At 47.0% G+C, this 20592-nt stretch overlaps 1 pseudogene; it reads left to right on the top strand.

Annotated features, from left to right (window-relative positions):
• Positions 1–19626: 19626 nt before the first annotated feature.
• LOC126293862 (5S ribosomal RNA) lies at positions 19627–19744 on the top strand (annotated as a pseudogene).
• The last annotated feature ends 848 nt before the right edge of the window (positions 19745–20592 follow it).

Below are 20592 nucleotides of genomic sequence, written 5' to 3'. Positions count from 1 at the left end.
AGTTACAGTTCACGTAAATGACATTGGAAAAGAAGTTACACATCTAGATTCAAGCATAAACGTGCAGTAAATAACATCATGACGGTTTGGTGGTAATACAATGTAAAAAGTAAAAAGTTTAACAGTATACAAATCTAAACGGTGCAAACAGGAAAAAACGTTACACTATACTCAAAATTATGCGTATTTAACAGTTTACATTACATGAATGAAACAAGTAAAATGAAAACAGTACTTGTTTCATTTATGGCCTTGTAAACCGAGAAGCGGTTAACGCAATAAATGTAATTCTGTAGAACAAAAGCAAGCTAGCGCTTTTCATTTATTATAGTGCTGTTCTACCAAGAACGGAGGAAGATTCCGTCATCTGGACGTAAAAACTTCATTGCGTGCGATTTAAAAGCCGTCTTGTATTTGGCACCAGAATCAGAGAAGAATATTAATAAATTAAAATGAAACTAGCATACTACGAATGATGAATGCCTCTGATAGGCTCGATAACGCGGATTGCTTACTGTGCGCGACCGCAGAGCCAAACATACTGCTAGTGTTGGAGTAAGAAAGAGCCGGGCGCAAGGTTGTGGGTAGCTGTCTGTGAGAGTAAGACGTTGGAGTAGGCACTTTTTGTCGTGCGAGGTGTGAAACCATTAAGTGTTAGGTTAATGTAGGTATGTCACTGTTGTTGAACTTAAAAACAAAAGTCTATATGCAAATAGATAAAGATTTAAAAATTACGTTTTTTGTTTTTGAAACTTCCTGGCAGATTAAAACTGTGTGCCCGGCCGAGACTCGAACTCGGGACCTTTGCCTTTCGCGGGCAAATGCTCTACCATCTGAGCTACCGAAGCACGACTCAGACACGGTCGGGCACACAGTTTTAATCGCCGGCCGCGGTGGTCTCGCGGTTCTAGGAGCGCAGTCCGGAACCACGCGACTGCTACGGTCGCAGCAGGTTCGAATCCTGCCTCGGGCATGGGTGTGTGTGCTGTCCTTAGGTTAGTTAGGTTTAAGTAGTTCTAAGTTCTAGGGGACTGATGACCACAGATGGTAAGTCCCATAATGCTCAGAGCCATTTTAAGAAATACAGATACAAAGGCATCTTTCTTAAGTTGGCAGGAAGCCGTGCACAGTATCGCTCACCTCCAAGGAGCACTTACCGTCCCAGGAACTTAATATCGCTATTCGCTGTTGCATATGCAAATAAGACTGCCTACGCTCACAGTGACGGCAACTGAAAAAATTTCGCGAGACGTTTTCGCCAGCAGTTCGCTTCTAGGGCTGCGAATCATTTCCACTTTGCAGTAAACATCTCGCGAAATGTTGTCCGAGGCAGTTTCTCTTTCACTGATCCTGCTGCCGGCACAGATGTAGTATTTGCGTCACTTCTACAGGAGTCAGGACACGCAGCAGTTCCTTTAAGGACAGACACCGTGTCATGGTCGATCCGGCTGCAGGGAAATGAGATATCTCCTAGATACCAATGGGGAGAGTCATGGAACAGAAGCAGAAGTAGGCGGAAGTAGGTTAAGGATACCCAAGGAAAGTGTGTTATGACCCTTCTCATTCATGTTGTCTATTAATGATCGACTTACTAGGAATCTCACAGGGCAACCTCACAGTGTTTACTGATATTACAGTTATCTGACAGGTGTTGTCTGCAAAGGGTGAATAAATATTCAATGAGAACTTGACAAAATTTCAGTGTGGTGCAAAAACTCACAACTTGCTTTGAATGTTCTGAAACGTAAAATTGTTCATATTACAAAATGAAAAAAAAGAAATGATAGTATCCTATGACTGCAGTGTTTCACAATTAGAACGTCAAAGTACACTACTGGCCATTGAAATTGCTACATCAAGAAGAAATGCAGATGATACACGGGTATTCATTGGACAAATATATTATGCTACAACTGACATGTGATTACATTTTCTTGCAATTTGGGTGCATAGATCCTGAGAAATCAGTACCCAGAACAACCATCTCCAGCCGTAATAATGGGCGTGATACGCCTGGGCATTGAGCCGAACAGAGCTTGGATGGGGTGTACAGGTACAGCTGTCCATGCAGCTTCAACACGATACCACAGTTCATCAAGAGTAGTGACTGGCGTATTGTGAGAAGCCAGTTGCTCGACCACCATTGACCAGACGTTTTCAATTGGTGAGAGGTCTGGAGAATGTGCTGGCCAGGGCAGCAGTCTATCACTTTCTGTATCCAGAAAGGCCCGTACAGGACCTGCAACATGCGGTCGTGCATTATCCTGCTGAAATATAGTGTTTCGCAGGGGTCGAATGAAGGGTAGAGCCACGGGTCGTAACACTTCTGAAATGTAACGTCCACTGTTCAAAGTGCCGTGAATACGAACAAGAGGTGACCGAGACGTGTAACCAACCCCATACCATCACGCCGGGTGATGATGACGAATACACGCTTCCAATGTGCGTTCACCGAGATGTTGCCAAACACGGATGCGACCATCATGATGCTGTAAAGAGAACCTGGATTCATAAGAAAAAACGACATTTTGCCATTCGTGCACCCAGGTTCGTCGTTGAGTACACCATCGCAGGCGCTCCTGTCTGTGATGCAGCGTCAAGGGTAACCGCAGCCACGGTCTCCGAGCTGATAGTCCATGCTGCTGCAAACGTTGTCGAACTGTTAGTGCAGATGGTTCTTGTCTTGCAAACGTCCCCATCTGTTGATTCAGGGATCGAGACGTGGCGGCACGATACGTTACAGCCATGCGCATAAGATGCCTGTCATCTCGACTGCTAGTGATACGAGGCCGTTGGGATCCAGCACGGCGTTCCGTATTACCCTCCTGAACCCACCGATTCCATATTCTGCTAACAGTCATTGGATCTCGACCAACGCGAGCAGCAATGTCGCGATACGATAAACTGCAATCGCGACAGGCTACAATCCGACCTTTATCAAAGTTGGAAACGTGATGGTAGGTATTTCTCCTCCTTACACGAGGCATCACAACAACGTTCCACCAGGCAACGTCGGTAAACTGTTGTTTGCGATTGAGAAATCGGTTGGAGACTTTCTTCATGTCAGCAAGTTGTAGATGTCGCCACATTGTGTGAATGCTCTGAGAAGCTAATCATTTGCATATCACCGCACCTTCCTGTCGGTTAAATTTCGCGTCTGTGTCACGTGATCTTCGTGGTGTAGCATTTTAATGGCCAGTTAGCAAATATTTCTTCTAATTTTGATCAATACTATCTCTTGCAGGAATGTGTTACACTTTTTTGCACCGCTAGTGTATGTACAAGTAGTTGTACGCACTGGACAGGGGAAAGCTACGCCGTATGATCTACCGCAGCTCGAGGAACCACTCTGTATCGTGAGTCCCCAGTCGGGCAGTTTGTGCCTGGAGAACAGGGGAGGAAGAACGGCCAGGCTGCGGGAGAGGTGGGAACGAAGCACAGCGGGCCAGGGGAGGGAGCCGGCCTTACTTTATGCGGAATGGGACAGAGTGGGAAGGGGTGTAAATGTCTCATTGGATTCAATTCGGAGGCAGTTGAGAGGCGGTCCGGCTCCTGCGAAATTAATCCTCGCCCCGGCGCCGGCACGGCGTCCGCCCCCACCTCCTGCGGCCGGCTCACTTTCCCTCCGCCCCCCGCCCCACGCGCCGGGTTAAACAGCCGACAGGCGGCGGACAAGCGGCGCTGATTAGCCGCCCCCCGCCCCCGGCGGCCGGCCGCTACCTGCCAGCGCACAGTGGGGGCGGCTGCGGCCACTAAATCCCGTAACGAGCGGCGCTGGCCGGACATTGAGTGGCCCCCGGCCGTAATCTCAAGTGGCGCGAGCCGCCCCCGCCGCCGCCGCCGCCGCCTCCGCCGTCCGCCCCCGCCTGCCGTGGCACACACCCTTAATTATCCAGGAGGGCCGGAGGAGAGCTCGCGGGCGGTGAATGGGCAGGTGGCCAATGGGTAATCCGGCTTCCTGATGGCTCCAGGAATAAAGGTGCCAGTACAGCTCACTCCGACCCGTCCTGAGGCTGCAAACCGGAGCACGAATTCAGCACCCGAGCTAAAACGATTGGATAGGTTAGATGCAGATACACTGAAGGTATCGTGCCCAGGAACATAGTTCAGTTTCAGAAAACTCAATACCAAGTGAAATAAGGTCGCTTTGAGCTTCAGAGCAATTGGGTTGGGTTGTTTGGGGAAGGAGACAAGACAGCGACGTCATCGGTCTCGGATTAGAGAAGGACGGGGAAGGACGTCGGCCGTGCCCTTTGAAAAGAACCATCCCGGCATTTGCCTGGAGCGATTTAGGGAAATCACGGAAAACCTAAATTAGAATGGCCCGTCAGAGCAATTCATTGAACTTGATACCTACACTGGGGGATGGGGGGGGAGAGGGATGGGAGATACTGGTGGGGATAGAGAAAAGATTTCAATAAAAATAAGTGGGAAAGAGTACCGAACAGTGGGAACGTTTAAATACCTAGGTTCGATAGAAACAGAAGATAAGAGGGTAGCAGCAGATATACAAAAAAAGGATAGCAGGAGAAAACTGGCGTCGTTATTCCTTGTATAGGAATGTATGGATGGGAAGGAGCACCTGGTCCCTGGCATGAATCGACCCGGCGGATTTGTGTCGATGTCCGGTGTACCGGCCAGTCTGTGGATGGTTTTTAGGCGGTTTTCCAATAGCCTCGGCGAATGCGGGCTGGTTCCCCTTATTCTGCCTCAGTTACACTATGTGGGCGACTGCTGCGCAAACAAGTTCTCCAAGTACGCGTGCACCACCATTACTCCACTACACAAACATAGGGGTTACACTCGTCTGGTGTGAGACGTTCCCTGGGGGGTCCACCGGGGGCCGAACCGCACAATAACCCTGGGTTCGGTGTGGGGCGGCGGAGGGGTGAAGTGGACTGCGGTAGTCGTCGTGGGGTTGTGGACCACTGCGGCTGCGGCGGGGACGGAGCCTCTCCGTCGTTTCTAGGTCCCCAGTTAAAATACAATACAATGTATGGATTATCGGAAAGAAAATATGGGACGATATGGGATGAAATTTAGTGCAAACAAATATGAGATTCTGATTACAGCTTGAAAGATAGAGAGACCAGCTAGCGGAATAACGACTGGAGGTGAACAACTGAAGGAGGTGGTACGTGTCAAGTACTTGGGAAGTGTGATAGAGGAAAATGAAAAAAATAAGAAAGAGATCAGAGAAAGTGGCAGACAGCACAAGCATTCCTGCGAGATGCTACGGGCCTGGTTTGGAACAAAGACGTCCCACATAACAGCAAAAATGTGAGATATAGAAGTTACTACAGCCCAGTATTGAATTATTCATGTGAAACATGAGAAACAGAGAAAAGAGATGTGAACAGTTCCTCTGAAGCAGGATAGAAGGGGAGATAGGATGAGGAATGAAAGGCTAAGGGAAACAGTAAAAACATCGTGGATAAGATGGTATGGGCACAAGAACAAACATGAAGAAGAACACGAGGTGATAAATGGCTGAAAAGTGTTGAATGTATGGAAAAAAAGAGAGATATTGCGAGAACTGGACTAGATGTCGAGGCTTGTGTTTCAAACAGACCCAACCTGCCGCTGGAATCTGTTTAAGATGATGATGCAGATAATGATGCTGATGATGATGGTGAGTTATGTACGACGACCACAAAGGTTAAAGGCCGTAATTGAGATGGGAAAGAAAGATTTTTAAAAAGATATTTGAGGCGTTAAGAGAGGAAGGAAACTGGAGAACAAAGAAAACATGCAGAACTGCAGACGGTTTTTCAACGTATGAATTTTGTAGCGTAAATCAAGTAAAGAAGAATAGGACGGCTGGACATGCAGGTAATAATATAAACTCGAGGTGTTAAATGTTTATAGGAAAGCCCGACGGGAGAAGGAGAAGAGGAAGACCCACGAAAAAGATTAGGTGAAGAAACGGAGGAGGATCTGAAACAAATAGCAGTCGGGAACTGGAGAGGGAAACCGATGGGCAGAAAAGAATGGAGGGTGGTAACAAAAGAGGCCAAGGACTGTAGCTCTGACCGGAAAATAAGTTAGAACAGGTTCAGATACTTTGCATATGTGGTTCCTGAAATGCACGACATGTATTTTTTGTTGCGAATATGGGTAACTATGAGCTGTATAATGGAATGACGACATTGAAAATTTGTCACCCGATTTCACGTTTATCGCGAGTCGTCGCGTGCTCATTAGTCTACCCGAACGCGCTCCACTGTCATGCAAAAGATTAAACCGCCGTTTGACTGTGTATTACTATATTTATCTTCTGTACTATCGAGATTTGAGCTTTTATGGCATTATCAAGTACAATGGTAAAAGTTGTGGGACCATTATAATGTCGTATCTGTTACGGCAGACCGAAGCAGGTAAATAAGACTAACACGTCTTTAAGATGTAACTGTTACAGCTTAAAGACGTGTGTTACTTTAGTCTATCTGCTTTGGTCTGCCTTAATGGATATGACATAATAATGGTCTAGTAACTTTTAGCATTGTACGAGGGTCACTCCAAAGAAATGCCCGCTATTTTTGTAATAATACAGTTTTCATTCTGCATGTGTGAAAGTTGGACAGTGTGTGGATACATCCTTCCCACTCGTTTTCAAACTTAGTTCAACCTGTTCCCGTGAGTGGCGCCGTCACAGCAACGTGCTGTCATAGAATTCCTGTGCTGTGAAAGCGAGATAGTGGGAAACATCGACAAGAGGTTGAAAAAGTTAGGAATGTCTCTCTCGCTTGCAGGTACACTAGTCTAGATCTTGTCTTTGAGAGACCTAGTGCTCTTTCTAGATAAGTCGATTTTACCTTTTCTAGTGTTCCTAGATTTTTTCTGTCAGGTGGGCCCATACAACCTGCATCCCGTAGGATAGGATTGGCAAGATTTTTGTGTTGGATAATTTCATGGCTGTTTCTGAGTAGGCGGATGTTTTTGATGTCCGGTATTGCTATTATTGCTTGGGCTGCATTCTCTGTTGTATGTTTTGCGAAGCATTTGGCCGTTGGTCGCAATGTCACCCGTAGGTATTTAAGGTCTGATGAGATTCTGGAAAGTGTGATGACGGTATTCACTCCCTGGCAGAGCTTCGGGGACGCTCCGTAGAGGACACAGTGGAGGCGTAGCAGCGGACCACTTGTGCCCGCCGTACTCTGAGGTTATTACCGGTGCGCGCGCTCCTGGGGAACACTGGCCCAAGGGGCGGGTGCTGGAGGGCGGGAGGGTGGAGGGAGGTAGAGGAGAGGGAGGCAGGGAGGAGCAGCGGGCGCCCAGGAAGCGGGGTCGCCGACCCACGGGACCCTCGACACCCACCTGCCAGCCGCAGCGCCCGTGGCTGTAAGCCCAGCGACCTGGCGAGAGCCCCGGGACCGCAGCCGCCGCCTGCTATTCTCCCTCCTCCTTCGCCCGTGTCCGCGGAATTACTCCCGGGCACATAAGAGAACGCAGATGGGACGGCCCAGCGCATCTGAATTCAGTCCTCCATCCCGCCCTTACTCCCTGTCCATTCCTCCGTGTCGCCCCGCACATCAATGGCTGCACGAATCTGCGACTGCCTGATTAACTCGGATTCTCTTCAAATATGGCAGACACCTCGTCAAACGTTTCGACTTCTTTCTCATCGTCAGCTGATTTTCCCTTTCCTCCAACACCTCACTGGATGCCAAATGTTGCTGCCCATATAGTCAGTGTGTCTTCACACAGCAGATAGTTCGCTAAGCGTTTCGACTATTTACCCATCACCATGTATTCAAAATGGCTCTGAGCACTATGGGACTCAACTGCTGCGGTCATCAGTCCCCTAGAACTTAGAACTACTTAAAACTAACGACATCACACACATCCATGCCCGAAGCTGCGACCGTAGCAGTCGCACAGTTCCGGACTGCGCGCCTAGAACCGCGAGACCACCGAAGCCGGCATCATGTATTCTTCCCATTTCTTGCACATCTGATTTGTTACTATCAAATCAGTGACACCATACCCCTCATCATCAGTTACCTTAGCTTATTTCTTCTGTAGGACATTTGTTATCACCAAGTTGTCGACACTGTGTGTAAGGAGGCTGTTTAGGTTTTTATGTTGGTTACGCCGCGTAGCGTTCTGTATGAAAATCACTGGCTGTGCTCTGTGGAGTCTCTTTCTGGTTGGCATTGTTGCAATATCCGCCATTGTAGTGTTGGGCAGTTGGATGTGAACAGCGTGTAGCATTGCGCAGTTGGAGGTGAGCCGCCAGCAATGGTGGATGTGGGGAGAGAGATGGCGGAGTTTTGAGAGCGGATGATCTGGACGTGTGTCCATCAGACAAAGAAAATTTGTAAGACGGTTTTTCATGAACTGATGTATCTATATTATGACTTTCCAACAATATTAAGATAAATACATTGTTTGTACTCTATCAAAGTCTTTTTTTTCCTAACTATGCCTATCAGTAGTTTGAATCTTTTATTTAGCTGCCAGTATTGGCACTCGCTGTATTGCATTAGTTCGAGTAACGAAGATTTTTGTGAGGTAAGTGATTCATGAAAGGTATAGGTTATTGTCAGTCAGGGCCATTCTTTTGTAGCGATTGTTGAAAGTCAGATTGCGTTGCGCTAAAAATGTTGGGTGTCAGTTTAGTGATGGTAGGAATAAGTGAAGAGAGAAATGTCTGAGTACGTTCAGTTTTCCTCAGCTGTTTGAAAATCAAATAACGTAAGGGGTTTATCAGCACAATCACTCGTAAATTTTTCTAATGTGAGGTTTAATGCGCTGATATCAGTTCACTCACTGTCTTCCGATAAAGCGGCGAGCTGATTAAACATTTCGATCTCTGGCTCGTTGGTGTATTTTCTCTCTTCTTTCAACATTACTTGCTGCTACAAATTTAATGCAACTTTTGTATCCCGCCTGGATAGGCGGCGCGTGGATCTGCTCCTGTGAACTGCTTGTGCAAAATAGGCCAGGAGTGAAGGATGCGAGTAGGAGCAGGAAAAGATGAAGTACTTCGGGAAGATCAGTTTGGCTTCCGTAGAAATGTTGGAGCACGTGAGGCAATACTGACCCTACGACTTATCTTAGAAGAAAGATTAAGGAAAGGCAAACCTACGTTTCTAGCATTTGTAGAGTTAGAGAAAACTTTTGACAATGTTGACTGGAATACTCTCCTTCAAATTCTGAAGGTGGCAGGGGTAAAATTCAGGGAGCGAAAGGCTATTTACAATTTGTACAGAAACCAGATGGCAGTTATAAGAATCAAGGAGCATGAAAGGGAGGCAGTGGTTGCGAAGGGGGTGAGACAGGGTTGTAGCCTCTCCCCGATGTTATTCAATCTGTATATTGAACAAGCAGTGAAGGAAACAAAAGACATTATTCGGAGTAGGTATTAAAATCCAGGGAGAAGAAATAAAAACTTTGAGGTTCGCCGATGACATTGTAATTCTGTCAGAGATAGCAAAGGACTTGGAAGAGCAGTTGCATGGAATGGATAGCGTCTTGAAACGAGGATATAAGATGAACATCAACAAAAGTAAAATGAGGATAATGGAATGTAGTCGAATTAAGTCGGGTGATGCTGAGAGAATTAGATTAGGAAATGAGACACTTAAAGTAGTAAAGGAGTTTTGCTATTTGGGGAGAAAAATAACTGATGGTCGAAGTAGAGAGGATATAAAATGTAGACTGGCAATGGCAAGGAAGGCGTTTCTGAAGAAGAGAAATTTGTTAAAATCGAGTATAGATTTAAGTGTCAGAAAGTCATTTCTGAAAGTATTTGTATGGAGTGTAGCCATGTATGGAAGTGAAACACGGACGATAAATAGTTTGGACAAGAAGAGAATAGAAGCTTTCGAAATGTGGTGCTACAGAAGAATGCTGAAGATTAAATGGGTAGATCACATAACTAATGAGGAAGTATTGAATAGGATTGGGGAGAAGAGAAGTTCGTGGCACAACTTGACCAGAAGAAAGGATCGGTTGGTAGGACATGTTCTGAGGCATCAAGGGATCACCAATTTAGTATTGGAGGGCACCGTTGGAGGGTAAAAATCGTAGAGGGAGACCAAGAGATGAATACAGTAAGCAGATTCAGAAGGACGTAGGTTGCAGTAGGCACTGGGAGATGAAGAAGCTTGCAGAGGATAGAGTAGCATGGAGAGCTGCATCAAACCAGTCTCAGGACTGAAAACCACAACAACAACAACTTCGGTACTGCGAGTAAATTTAAAGCACCTTTACTATAGGAAGAATATGAATACATAAATTGTTACTTGACTTTGGCTGAGATGAGCACGTAGGTGCGAAGCCGTACATCAGTCAAAGCTAACATCGAGTAGAAGTTACCCCGGCAAAATCTCTAGTGGCTTACCCACTATGCAATAGAAACAATCTTGCTACGTCGTCTGCTCTTGATCAAATGGGCTGAATCTGGAGTGGCGCCCCTAGAGCTGCACAGCGCCGGCTACATGTCGCTGTCGTCGGCGAAGACCTTCCGCTCTCATAGTGCCAACCTAAGAAAGGGAACCTACGCTGTGGCGTCGTAGCTATCGACACCACAGAAACTGTACTGGTATCGATACAGTCACTATCTTCAAAAACATTGGTCACCTCGTTAAACGTTTCCACTCACACCGGAAGTCAAGTAACAAGGGGCCAAACAAAAAATAAAGAAGGAAAGTGAAAGCCCGACAGGAGGAGTGGTACTAAATAGACTGAACCTTCGAAGCCCCACTACTCTTCATCTTACGTATATGAGAAAAATAGTTGTCCCTGCTGGGCAGTCAACAATTCGCTGCGAAATACGTACATAAGTCGCAGAATCAGCTTAATACCTAACAAGGATAATACACACAAGAATGGAAAAGAAAATCGAGGATGTGACACCCTAACCGAACCTAACATAACTTAACCTGACGATCAGTTTGGATGTAGAAAGGGTAAAGGCATCCGGATTCAATTCTGATGTTGCGGTTGATAACGGACTAAAGAAAAATCATTGCAGGTTCGTTGGATTGGTCGGCCTGGAAAAAGCGTCCGACAATGTAAAATGCTGCAAGATGTTCGAAATTCTAACAAAAATAAGGGTAAGCTATGGGGAGAGACGGTTAATATAAATTATGCGCAAGAGCCAAGAAGGAGTAATAAGAGTGGACGACCAAGAACGAAGTGCTAGGATTAAAGAGGTTGTGAGACAGGGATGTAGTCTTTCCCCCCTGCTGTTCAATCTGTACATCGTAGAAGCAATGATGGAAACAAAAGAAAGGCTCTGGAATTGAATTAAAATTCAAGGCGAAAGGATATCAAATGGTTCAAGTGGCTCTGCACACTATGGGACTTAACTTGCAAGATCAGTCCCCTAGAACTTAGAACTACTTTAACCTAACTAACCTAAGGACATCACACACTTCCATGCCCGAGGCAGGATTCGAACCTGCGAGCGTAGTGGTCGCGCGGTTCCAGACTGAAGCGTCTAGCACCAGTCAGCCACTCCAGCCGGCAAAGGATATCATGATTCGCTGATGACATTGTTATGCTGAGTGAAAGTGAAGAATTACCTAATATGGTGAATGGAACGACCAATCCAAAGAGTACAAATGTGGACTGAGAGTAAATAGAAGAAAGATGAAAGTATTGAAATGTAGATGAAGTGAGAACTGCATTGATGAAGTTAAGGACTTCTGTTACCTAGGCAGCAAAATGGGTCTTGTTGACTGACATACATGTCCCTCCATATCCGCATCCAGTGATGCCTGTGAGCTGAGGATGACACGGCGGCCGGTCGGTACCCGTTGGGTCTTATAGGGTCTGCTCTGATGGCTTTTTTCCGAAAGCTCGAGTGAATTGTGCGGTTGGCTTACATCACAATTTGCCTCACTGGTCGTGTCCCAGTGACAGGGCGGACGTATTCGGCTGTGTGGTGTGTCTGTTAGCCCCAGCTGTCTCCTGATGAAGAAGGTTTTTTCCTGAAGGCTCAAGTGAATTATTGTCCACCTGGCTTACGTCACTGCTTGCCTCGCTGGCCGTCTCCCAGTGACAGGGCGGACATATTCGGCTGCACTGTGTGTAAGCTAGCCCCAGCTCTCTCCTGATGAAGAAGGTTTTTTTTCCAAAAGCTCGAGTGAATTATTGTGCGCCTCGCTTACGTCACAACTCCCATCGCTGGCCATGTCCCAGTGACAGAGCGGACATATTAGGCTGTGCGGTGTGTATAGCCTCAGCTGTCTCCTGATGAAGAAGTTTTTTTCCGAAAGCTCCAGTCAATTATTGTGCGCCTCGCCTATATCTCGACTCGCCTCGCTGGCCGTGTCCCAGCGACAGGGCGCACGTATTGTGCTGTGCGGTGTGTATGCTAGCCCCAGCTGTCTCCTGATGAAGACGGATTTTTTTCCGAAAGCTCGAGTGAATTATTGTGCACCTCACTTACGTCACAACTTGCCCCGCTGGCCGTGTCCCAGTAACAGGGCGGACATATTCGGCTGTGCGGTGTGTGTGCTAGCCCCAGCTGTCTCCTGATGAGGAAGGTTTTTTTTTCCGAAAGCTCAAGTGAATTATTGTTTGCCCCGCTTATGTCACAACTCCCCTCACTGGTCGTGTCCCAGTGACAGGGCGGACATATTCGGCTGTGCGGTGTGTGTGCTAGCCCCAGCTGTCTCCTGATGAAGACGGATTTTTTTCCGAAAGCTCGAGTAAATTATTGTGCACCTCACTTACATCACAACTTGCCCCGCTGGCCGTGTCCCAGTAACAGGGCGGACATATTCGGCTGTGCGGTGTGTGTGTGCTAGCCCCAGCTGTCTCCTGATGAAGACGGATTTTTTTCCAAAAGCTCAAGTGAATTATTGTTTGCCCTGCTTATGTCACAACTCCCCTCGCTGGTCGTGTCCCAGTGACAGGGCGGACATATTCGGCTGTGCGGTGTGTGTGCTAGCCCCAGCTGTCTCCTGATGAAGACGGATTTTTTTCCGAAAGCTCGAGTGAATTATTGTGCACCTCACTTACATCACAACTTGCCCCCCTGGCCGTGTCCCAGTGACAGGGCGGACATATTCGGCTGTGCGGTGTGTGTGCTAGCCCCAGCTGTCTCCTGATGAGGAAGGTTTTTTTTTCCGAAAGCTCAAGTGAATTATTGTTTGCCTCGCTTATGTCACAACTCCCCTCGCTGGTCGTGTCCCAGTGACAGGGCGGACATATTCGGCTGTGCGGTGTGTGTGCTAGCCCCAGCTGTCTCCTGATGAAGACGGATTTTTTTCCGAAAGCTCGAATGAATTATTGTGCACCTCACTTACGTCACAACTTGCCCCCCTGGCCGTGTCCCAGTGACAGGGCGGACATATTCGGCTGTGCGGTGTGTGTGCTGGCCCCAGCTGTCTCCTGATGAGGAAGGTTTTTTTTTCCGAAAGCTCAAGTGAATTATTGTTTGCCCCGCTTATGTCACAACTCCCCTCGCTGGTCGTGTCCCAGTGACAGGGCGGACATATTCGGCCGCGCGGTGTGCACGCTAGCGCGTTAAGCCCTGCCGCAGACGGCGGGCGGCCCCGATCCGGCAGCAGGTGGCGGCGGGCGTCTGGAACTGGCGCTGCGCTCCAGCACGCGGCGCTCTCCGCCCATAAATTAATTTGCGAGGCCCGGCGCTGTTAGCGTATTTAGCCCCGCCTCCCTCCCCGCCGCATATATTCGCGTTATGTTTATCGCGGGCGCGGCGCGCGCTTTCCATCCCATGTAATCTCTTGTATGGCTGCCGCGAGAATCAGGTGTTTCGGCGCGCGCGCGCTCTGTATACGAATTAATGTATCGGAATTAAACCACTCAGCGGCGATGATATCGGCGGGCGCGCTTCCAGCCCCACACCACCCCCGCGCTCACACGCACACGGCCGCTCTGTCCGCCTCCTGCCCGCACTGGAGTGCAGACATGCGTGTCTGAACCGCCACGCCTATCTGGCCCTGAATCTGCATTAGGGCCCGTGCGCTCGCACTAATACCTGCTGACTTACATCCAGTGACGTCACCACTCAGCACGTGTCGCTACGCTCTCCTCCTGATTTCACCATGCACTACACTTCACTTGATTACTGATTAACTCGTAACATTCGTATTTTTAGCCACAGATTATTTTATGGAAGCTTCTAAGTCAATGCAAACAAAAGATTTGACCATTTGTATCACATATTTCAATACTCGCAAATTCACTCATCAAAACCTATACTGTACTTCCTGTTAGTTCAGAATCTTGAAATATGCGAAGTAGCAAGGATTCACACTACAACCAATCTAAAAAAAATTGTTAATATGCAATTTATCACACGAAAACATATTTTTCCACTTCTTACCGTGCTGTCTGTATGACTGTCCATCGGTTAAGACATTCTTTCTCAAGGACATTTAGATGTATCAAGTTGAAATTTACGTCATATACTAAGATCTACAGTTCTTTGGCGATATAATAAGAGATATTTTGTAGCTCAGGGCAATTACACAGAAGAACCAAAGAAACTGGTTCAAAAATAGCTCAGAGCACTATGCGACATAACTTCTGAGGTCATCAGTCGCCTAGAACTTAGAACTAATTAAACCTAACTAAGGACATCAGACAAATCCGTGCCCGAGGCAGGATTCGAACCTGCGACCATAGCGGTCGCTCGGTTCCAGACTGTAGCGCCTAGAACCGCACGGCGACTCTGGCCGGCAAAGAAACTGGTTCGCTGCCCAATATCGTGTACGGCACCCGCGAGCAAGCAGAAGTGTCGCAACACAACATGGCATGGACCCGACTATTGTCTGAAGTAGTAGTGGAGGGAATTGACTCATGAATCCTACAAAGCTGTCCATAAATCCGTAAGAGTACGATGGGGTGGAGGTCTCTTCTGAGTAGCTCGTTGCAAAACGTCCCAGATATGCCCAATAATGTTCATATCTGGGAAGTTTGGTGTCCAGCGGAAGTGTTTAAACTCAGAAGAGTGTTCGAGGAGCCAGTCTGTAGCAATTCTGGACGTCTGAGGTGTCGCATTGTTCTGCTGGAATTGCCCATGTCCGTCGGAATGCACAATGAACGTGAATGGATGCAGGTGATCAGACAGGGTGCTTACGCACGTGCCACCTGTCAGAGTCGTATCTAGACGTACCAGGGGTCCGATATCACTCCGAGTGCCCAAGTCCCACACCATTACAGAGCATCCTCCAGCTTGAACAGTCCTCTGCTGAGATGCAGAATCCATGGATTCATGAGGTTGTCTCCATACCCGTACACGTCCATCCGCTCGATGTTGTGTAGCCATCAAGGGTATACGAGTGGGCCTCCGGCTCCGTAAGCCCATATCAATCATGTTTCGTTGAATCATTCGCACGCTGACACTTGTTGATGGCCCAGCATTGAAATCTACAGCGATTTGCCGAAAGGTTGCACTTCGGTCACGTTGAACGATTCTCTTCAGTCGTCGTTGGTCCCGTTCTTGCAGGATCATTTTCCGGCCGCAGCGATATCGGAGATTTGATGTTTTATCGCATTCTTGATATTCACGGTAAGCTCACAAAATTGTCGTACGGGAAAATCCCCACTTCATCGCTTCCTCGGAGATGCTGTGTCCCATCGCTCGTGCGCCGACTGTAATCCCACGGTCAGACTCACTTAGATCATGATAACCTACCATTGTATCAGCAGTAACCCGTCTGACATCTGCGCCAGACGCTTGTCGTCTTATATAGGCGTTACCGACGGCAACGCCCTAATCTGCCTGTTTATGCATCACTGTATTTGAATACGCAGGCCTATTCCCGTTTCTTTGGCGCTTCAGTGTAGGATCAGTTTCTTGTCTGTCCGTCTGCCTTTGCGTTTGTCGGATTTTTTTACGACACTTTTCTCTGGAGACGTATAAAGTTAAAATTTATGACACGCTTTAAGGCCCATGGTCCCTTGGCGATGTAAGATATTGAAACCTATAAGGCAATGAAATCAAACGATGCCGCCATTTATGTCACATATTTTGACACTAGGAATTTTACTCATCAAAACCTACACGGTATTTCCTGTTACTCGATAAGCACGAAATTTGCCAAGTAGCAAGGTTTCACACTACAAGCAAAGGCAGAAAATGCAAAAATTGTTAATCTGCAATTGTACCACACGAAAAATAATTTTTTTCCACATGTTACTGTGCTGTCTGTATGACTGTTAAGACCTTTTTTTCTCAAGGATGTTTAGATGCGTCAAGTAGAAATTTGTGTCAAATACTAAGGTCACTGTTCCTTGGCGATACAACAAGTTTTAGTTTCTAGGCAAGTCCAGTTAAAAAGTGATGGTCATTCGTATTACATAGTTTGATACTCGCAAATTCACTTTTCAGAACCTACGTGGTGCTTCTCGTTAGCCTGGAATCAGGAAATTTTCAAAAAGTAAGGTTTCGCATTACAACTAAAGAAAAAATCCGATAGCTGTTGATTTGTAATTATACCACACGAAAAAAAATTGTCATTTGTTAAGCCCTCTCTTTTTTCTCAGGAACGGACGTACGTATCTACTTGAAATTCATGTCACATATTAAGATAAATAGTCGCTTGGCGGTGTAATAAATGTAACCTCCTAAGTGAACGAAACCAAAATATACCGACATATATGTCACAATTTTGACGCTTGGAAACTCATTTATTAAAAAATTATGGGTACTTCCTCTTGACGTAGCATCGAGAAATTTGGCAAGTAAAGGAAAAAAATCAGAAACTCAAAAGTTATATCACACGAAAAACTATTTCTTTTGTCATTCGTTATCCGGTTTCAGATTTGAAATTAAAACATTTTCTTGGAATCTCTGGGACGGATTTCTTGCCAGTATCAATGTCTATAACCGGCAAAAATAGTTGACATTCTCTGTTTACGGAATACACGAACTATCTGTACACATAGTTAAGTTTGTATGGAAGTCTCAGTGGGCGAGTCCTATTCGCACCTGCCAAATTCTTCTCTCTCTCTCTCTCTCTCTCTCTCTCTCTCTCCCCTTGCTTTCTTTCCAGCAGCTTTCCATTCTTTCCCTACGTTTTCCTCTTCTTCTTCTGTCCATATTGTGCCACTGGTACTTTTTACTGTTGCTCTGAAGTTTTCTCTTTCTAATATTTCTCCCACCGTCCGTTGATCCTAAGAATTGGCGTTTTTGTGGTGTCTGTCAAAAAGTTAAACACTTTTTCTGATTCTTTTTTCACCTAATCTTTTTCAGTTCCACAGAAAACAACTCTTTCCATGTTCGTTGTGGCTAATGTTCGTTCTATCCTTTCAGAAATTTCTTTATTTCTCCATTTCCTTTTGTTATTTGGTGACAAGATTTTCCTGATTATTTCCCTTTCCTTCTTTTCAGTTTCATATAATTGTTTGGCTGCATTCAAAGAAATGCATTCTGAATCATTAAGGCTTTCTGGTCTGCTGACAGTGTTGTACTTGGGAAGTATTGCGTTTATGGAAAATACATTTCTTATTACACATGTGTTTTTTGTTGACTGAAAAGCCACTTCGACTTCCCCCGCTCGTGTTAACTTCTTTGTCCAAAGAATTTGGATGTACTATTTCTCCTAGATACTTAAATTTTGTAACATTTTTCATTCTTCCATAATTAGTTTCCATGTACTTCGGCGCCTCATTCCCATGACATACTAGCTACTCTTTCTTTTCAAAAGTTTTTTATGGGTTTGTTTTTTAAAACTTTCTCTTGTGGAAAATTTATCTGCGTTGTTGCATCTTCTATTCAGCTGAGATGGCAAGATCGTCTGCAAAAGCCAAACAATCGATTATCTGACTATCCTCTCTTTCCACATAGTTACGATTTTTTAAATATTCATTCCTGTTCTGTTCCTTTCTTCCGTTTCCTAATCAGTTAAACTGAACAACAGTAGGACAATACATCACCTTCTCCTTCAGCAGTTTTGCTCTCAGAAACTTTAGAGATTTCACTCTGGATTAGGCAGTTGAGAAGAACAGACATGTTGTCTGTCGTAGCATGTGTTTCCAATTTTTATTTAAGTTCCTGTTCGCCACTCTGGATTAGGCAATCGAGAAGAACAGACATGTTTTACAGTGCTGTTCACAACATTATTCCTCGACTACAGATACTGTTGAGGAATGGTGGTGGACATATTGAGCATTTCCTGTAAAGAACATCATCTTTGCTTTGTCTTACTTTATTATGCTAATTATTGCTATTCTGGTCAGACGAAGCGCCATCTGTCGGACATTTCTTGAACGTCTGTATTTTTTGTTCTAATAAAACCCCATGTCATTCCAGGAATGTGTGTCAATTTGTACCCCTCTGACTACATTATCCCGTGATTTATTCAGTTTTCATATACTGACTTTTTGGTCACCCGGTATACTTCTTGCATCACCACAGCTCTGCGAACAGCTTGTAGGAGCCTAATATGATGGCTGACTAAGTCAGAAATATCACACTCTGTGTGGCTAGTCGCGATAATATGATTTCATTGAAGGCACTGCTGTTCGGGAGTGTCGCTCTTAAACGTGGCGTCTTTCTCCGTCTCTTAGCCGGAACGCCACCACGCGAGCTCAACACTTGCTGGCAGTAATTGGCGCCGGACAAAAAACAAAAAAAAAAAAAAAAAAGTTCCGTCACCTCCGGACACCGCTCTTTCGAGGCGTCCGAGCAATTCATTCCGTGCGAGCACTCTCTCCCACATCGGCGGAGGGAGGGAGGGAGGGAGGGAGGGAGGGAGGGGAGAGGCTGGCGCGGTTAGTCGCGGGACCGCTTATCGCTCACCGCAATGAGCGATCAATTTTTACGAGCTACTCCGCCGCGGCGCGTAGCTAACCTCCATATTTCGCCGGCAGTGCCCTCCTCTTAACTCTTTTTTATTCCTGCTTCCCACCCCCTCTCACCTCGCACCGCTATCGTCCGTCTCGCACCTATCTTTTTCTTTTTTTTTATACGCAGCTATCATGACGTAACGTTTTCTGTTCTCTCACCCTCTGTGTAAGGGTCGCCAGGCGTCCACTTCTGACGGATTGGCTACGATCGCCGTATTCGGTGTATTTTACGCGTTACTGCGATGGCAGTCCTTTGCGAACGGAGAGAGTGGGGGTGGGGGAGGGGGGGCGGAGGAGAGGTAGAGAGAGAGAGAGAGCCCTCTCGACGGAATGGATGTAGGCGCGCGCAGGCGCGTGTGTTGGCAACGAAACGACGAGTGTAAAAAAAGAAGTGTGCGGGCAGAGTGAGCGGGGAGGAGGTTTGATGAGCGGGTGTTACCTTTATGAATGTGTTTGTCGCGTTTAATCTTCGACAAGGAGATGGGAGGCCAGCCGGCGGCGCGGGAAATACGACCGCGGCGGTGCTAAACGCCGCGCGTGATGGCCACTTCGGCGCCGCGCTGCCCGATAAGGGAGCACGATCTGGTCGTGGACCGCGATGGTCGTGGCAGCCCGGCGGACTGCCTGCGGACCTGAACCCACACCGCACTTACACTGCTTCTGGTGCTTGTTGATTTGCCGCCTCATCTGTTCCTCAAGAGAGCGTCATTCGTATGCTTTGGCTTTCCACGGTAACGACGCTTCGCAGCATCTATTACCGCCGGTGATTGGTTTGTGGGGTGCTCAACTGCGCGGTCATCAGCTCCTGTACGAAGCCCGAAATTTTGCACACTCCAATTTTTACACAAAGGCAACGGCCTTGCCGCAGTGGATACACCGGTTCCCGTGAGATCACCGAAGTTAAGCGCTATCGGGCGTGGTCGGCACTTGGATGGGTGACCATCCAGGCCGCCATGTGCTGTTGCCATTTTTCGGGGTGCTCTCAGCCTCGTGATGCCAATTGAGGAGCTACTCGACGGAACAGTAGCGCCTTCGGTCAAGAGTACCATCATAGCGGCCGGGAGAGCGATGTGCTGACGCCACACCCTTCCTACCCGCAGTCGGATGGTCCCGGTAGGCCACTCGTGGCCTGAAGACGGAGTGCTTAATTTTTACACAGTCCAAATTATCCACGGTCACGAATGATGGTGGTGGTGGTGGTGGTGGTGGTGATGGTGGTGGTGGTGGTGGTGGTGGTGGTGATGATGATGATGAAATGATGAGGACAACACAGACACCCAGTCCCCAGGCAGAGAAAAATCCCCAACCCAGCCAGTAATCGAACCCGGGACCCCGTGATCCAGAGGCAGCAACGCTAGCTACTAGACACGAGCTGGGGTTCCCGGTGGTCGGAGGTCAAGCTTTCGCTGACATTTCTGTCACAACCTCCATGGAGTTATGATCGGCTAGGAAACAAAGGAATTCGCGACCACCCGGTGGAGTACCCCCTATGTTGATGGAGAAATCTGGTTTTTGGGAAGCATAAAATGGCGGACAATGTTTAGTCAAGACACTAAAATTATATCAGCAGTTTTAAATACATTTGTACCACATAATTTCTTCTCATATCTAGTTACACCACTGACTTACGAGGTGTATTCGGAAAGTAAGATCCGAGTAGGCACGAAATTGAAACCACTGCGAAAACCCGATGGAACTTGCCATGGATGTGCTGGGAAGTGTCGTTAGTGTACCTGTCGATCGCTTCAGTTCGAGCCAAAGTGATCATGTACTCCATCCGAGTTGGTCTTGGAACGCCCAACGGTATTGACCGGC

Source organism: Schistocerca gregaria, chromosome 10 (assembly GCF_023897955.1).
Source record: "Schistocerca gregaria isolate iqSchGreg1 chromosome 10, iqSchGreg1.2, whole genome shotgun sequence".
In the NCBI taxonomy this organism is placed as follows: domain Eukaryota; kingdom Metazoa; phylum Arthropoda; class Insecta; order Orthoptera; family Acrididae; genus Schistocerca; species Schistocerca gregaria.
Note: the sequence above shows the minus strand (reverse complement) of the source record. Positions and strands in the feature narration are given on the sequence as shown.